Here is a 4,841-nt window from a genome sequence, read left to right as displayed (position 1 = left end):
TCTCCATGGGAGAATAGCAGCCTGCATTGCTGCGAAAGGTGGATATACACTGTACTAGTGCCGACATTGTGCATGCTCTGTTGCCTGTGTCTATGTGCCTGTGGTTCTGTCAGTGTGATCATGTGATGTATCTGACCCCAGGAATGTGTCAATAAAGTTTCCCCTTCCTGGGACAATGAATTCACGGTGTTCTTATTTCAATTTCCAGGAGTGTATTTCCTTATGTACGGGTACATTTAGTACAGTAGTTTAGTTCTTTTAAATACTGTTGTGTAGAGTAGGCACACAGTAAAGGCTGTCCTTCCTACAAACTGCATCGACATAACGTTTCTTTTATTGTTTTTGTTGTTGTTGTTGTTGAAGGTAGCCGATATGCTACGCAGCAGCGGAACTGTACAGAGAGCGATACACCGACAACAACCCACCTTCCCGACGGATGTTTTCTCGTCTTGTTACGACGCTTCAGAAAACGGGAAGTTTCAACCCACGACATCGTAATCGTCGTAGCACTCGCACAGACGAAGCTGCCGAAGTTACTGCTCTCGCTTCCGTTGCTATGAATCCACACGTGAGCACACGACAGCTTGAACACGAGACTGGCATTCATAAATGGACATGGTATTCTTACACGTCACCGGTTCCATCCTTACCATGTACACCTAAATCAAGAACTGCATGGGAATGATTTCCAGAATCGTGTACAGTTCTGTCAGTGGGCACAGCGGCAAATCCTCGTCAACCCGAACTTCTTCTCCAATGTTCTATTTACCGATGAATGTTCTTTCACAAACAAAGAACAGGTGAATACAAAGAACATGCATTATTGGTCTAGCGACAACCAACGATGGCTTAGACAGGTGGAGCATCAGCGTCAATGGAGGGTTAACAATGTGGGATGCTTGGTACTACAATTATTGGCCCTTATTTCATCAATAATAGTCTAAACGGCACAGCGTATGCCAACTTCCGCAGACGAATTCTTCCTCCTCTTCTGGATGAAGTGCCACCAAGAACCAGAATGCTTGTATGGTATCAACACGATGGATGACCAGCACGTCGTATTCTGAACCGAAGGTGTCCTACCAGATGGATTGATCGAGGAGGAACAGTTACTTGGCCTGCTAGTTCTCCTGATTTAACTGTAACGTAATACAGCATCTTAAAATATATACTCTATACGGTTTAATAAAACCAACCGTATATTTATTTACTATCTTACTGGGACAAGTGGAATGACCCTCCAGACATGGCCGGCCGGAGTGGCCATGCGGTTCTAGGCGCTACAGCCTGGAGCCGAGCGACCGCTATGGTCGCAGGTTCGAATCCTGCCTCGGGCATGGATGTGTGTGATGCCCTTAGGTTAGTTAGGTTTAATTAGTTCTAAGTTCTAGGCGACTGATGACCTCAGACGTTAAGTCGCATAGTGCTCAGAGCTAACCCTCCAGACATGACCCTGAGGCCGCACTGCTCACGATAGCTGACCGTATATCCGCTAGCATTCGCCATATAATAGCTGCACTGTGGTTGCACAGGGCTAGTCTCGTTTCTGAGGTGACAAAGTTCTTGAGTACCAAACCATCTGAGAAGTCCATAGTAGGAAGCCAATATAACCTATAACCCACGTATACATTCAATAGGAAATTGCAGAGACATGCACACTTGTCGACCTGGTGGTGAATATTTGTGCAGTGGCTCTGGGGAAAAAAAAAAATTAGATTCAGGTGCTCTGCTTGTAAAATTCACCACAAAATTTTTTGTACGGAGTAGACAGTGGGTGTTTTATCGGCAGTAACATATCAGCCATCACTGAACTATCAGACACACGAACTTATATGTACTAGGCATTTAGCAGCAGCAATTGTTATTGAAACATGCTTTTATTTATTTAAAAGTTCAATCATAGCCATCAAAAAACATGGCAAATACGTGTGTAAGGGAACTATGATATTTTCTATGAGAGTACTGGTCGATAACCTACCTGTACATTTTAAGACGGAAATTTGAAGTGCTGTCTGTAGCAGACTGCAGTGCCAACTAATGGCAGATGACTCGCCAGCAATATAGCACAGGCCACTACATCAATTTGTGGAAGGAATATGAAAGCTGTATCTCGAGAGCGCAAGCATATGTCTAACAGGAAATCATATGGCTATGTCATGCGTCACTAGGGCAGCAGAGATCTGCTTCAGGTGGGTCTGAGGACAGTAGCACAACTCGGCCAGGAACCCAGTTCACTGATCTGCAGCAAGCTGACTGCTGATAGCTCACGTGGCATAACCACCTGTAGACTCAGTCTGCGGCTGTGTTATTGTGTCTTACGGTGCACGCTTAACATCAGATGTCCCCGCAGGGTTTCTAAATGGAGACAGTTGTCATATACAGTATACCACTGGAATTTCATGTCACAGAACGACTTCTCCACAGTGACCCATCGCACAGTTCAGATATTTGGGTATGTTCACATCATTCCTATAAAATGATCGTTAGCGCCGAAACAATCTTATAACAGTAACTGTCTCCTCCCTTCCTATCCACAGCATTTCATCATAAATCCTGCAATCAATTTTCCACGTAAATCGGGGAATTTCCATGTCGAATCTACCTCCCCCTATAGTTGGACATACACACTGAAGAACCAAATGAAATTACCCGCCCAGCAAATGACATATGACAGCAACTTTGTAACTGAATGCCACCCACATCTAAGAGTTCCAACCTCACCATGTGTTCCATGCTGCACGCATAGGATCAGGTCTCTTGTACCGATACACGGTACAAAATATTAAATCGTGCGACGGCAAGTCAGACACAAAACAAAATAAAATGAAAACTGCAAAAAACTCTGAAAATGTGCGTGCAAGTAGCTGTCATAACGGTAATTTATAATGAAATGAAATAATAGTGGTACAAACAGTCTCTATAAGATAACTATATAGAATCTTTGTCGTATTTAATTGTTCTTTTACTCGCTGGCGAAAGAAACTAAAAAGACTAGCGTTATTACTCACTCTCTGCTCTAGTCTCGAAGCTAACGCACGCTATGGCGGCCATTTTGCTTTGTAAGTCCTGAATTTTAAATAGTATATGGTAATTTATGCTGATTGTGCATGTCCGTAGTGACCTTCATGCAGAAGTAAAAATATTATTTGTAAGGTTTTCAGCACGCTGGATAACTAACAAGAACGGCCGAACAATCGACCATTTCTTAGCAGACAGCTTGCGTAGGAATAATTTCATTATAATTCCATCGCAGACGCTTTAAAAGACTCGCAGCATAATAATTAAGGAAACGAAAATGAATATATTAATTTATGTCGTATTAATGTAAAAACTAAGAACATTCAGTTTACTTCAAACATATGCCGCTTTTTGGTAAAAAAAAAAAAAGATTATTACTTTTAAACAGGGAAACACTTTCTTTTATTCAAAGGTTCCTTTTAATTAAATTTCACTACAGAAAAGATATCCTGCAGCGATATTTTAATGTGATGACACGAAACACAATCCCTGAGATTATGTCTACGTTTTTTGGTCTGTATGAACACTCCACATAGACATCAATTTTAAGAAGTTCTAAAAGCGCCTCAAGCAATCCTATGTTAACAAGGCGGTGAGTCGCATGCTGTTAAATAGTTAGAGCTCAGAGAACCATTTTACTTAAGTATAGATTCAGTCCCCCATATTATCATGATTCTTTCTTGCGTCTGCTCCGTCAAATAAGTGCTCTATTTATGCTCTTGCTGGGTGTAAATATCAGAAACGTTAGGCAGTAATATCCTCTTACAATCTTTTCGTCACATTCATTGTGTACACCATAAGTATGCTTGAGATGGTGTCCACATCAGGGCAGTAGTGGTAACCTCTCCATAGGATTTGCAAATGGAGACAGCTAATACGTATACAGAACATTACTAAATGTACTTCGAATAACATGTGGCAGTAGTATTTTCTGAATTATTACGTTGAAGGGTTCCCATTTCTGCTACAGGTCCAAAACCACAACTAGGAACTGGGGAGATTCACACAGATTTTGATGAATACAGGTCCTCTGTTCAATCCAGTCATAAATCTGACATGATATTCCATATTTCCACATGTGGTAACGTCTCAGACAGTATTTAATACTGACCACATGTCAGGAACACTAACTTTATATTCAAGTACACACTGAAAATATAACCGAAGAGCAGTTTAAAAGACGTCCATTGCAGACTGAATCTCTCCACAGCAATCCATCTTGCAAATTATAAGTCACACAGGTTCACCACACTTGAACATTTGAAAATTAACTTACATAGAACACTTAATGTACAGACACACATAATTATTCTCGCAGTGCCCAATTTGGGAGTGGAATATGGAAGGGAATGACTAGCAGTGAAATAACATATACTCTGCAATTCGTTGTATGAAGGTTTGGAGAGCATACATAGCCACTTTTCTAAGTTGTGAGGCTTAGGTGAAGCAACATCAAAGTCTTGAACACCACACTCATCTCATCATACCTCAACACACATGCCAGAAAACACACACCACAACACACACCAAACACAAATAGCACAACATACCACAAGGTACATCATACACAATACCACATCACACCAAACACAAAAAAAAAACACATGACTCACCAAGTGCCAGAGCACACTACAGACAACACATCACAGAGGATATCACACACCATACCACAGACGACAAACCACATACATCTCACACCACATGCATCAGAAGTCACATATCATACACCCAACATATATCATACAACATACACGACACCCACCACATACAGTACATGTCACATGCTACACACATAAAACACCATCACACACCACATCTCAGAT

Source organism: Schistocerca americana, chromosome 3 (genome assembly GCF_021461395.2).
Source record: "Schistocerca americana isolate TAMUIC-IGC-003095 chromosome 3, iqSchAmer2.1, whole genome shotgun sequence".
In the NCBI taxonomy this organism is placed as follows: Eukaryota; Metazoa; Arthropoda; class Insecta; order Orthoptera; family Acrididae; genus Schistocerca; species Schistocerca americana.
This window is presented reverse-complemented; position numbering follows the sequence as displayed.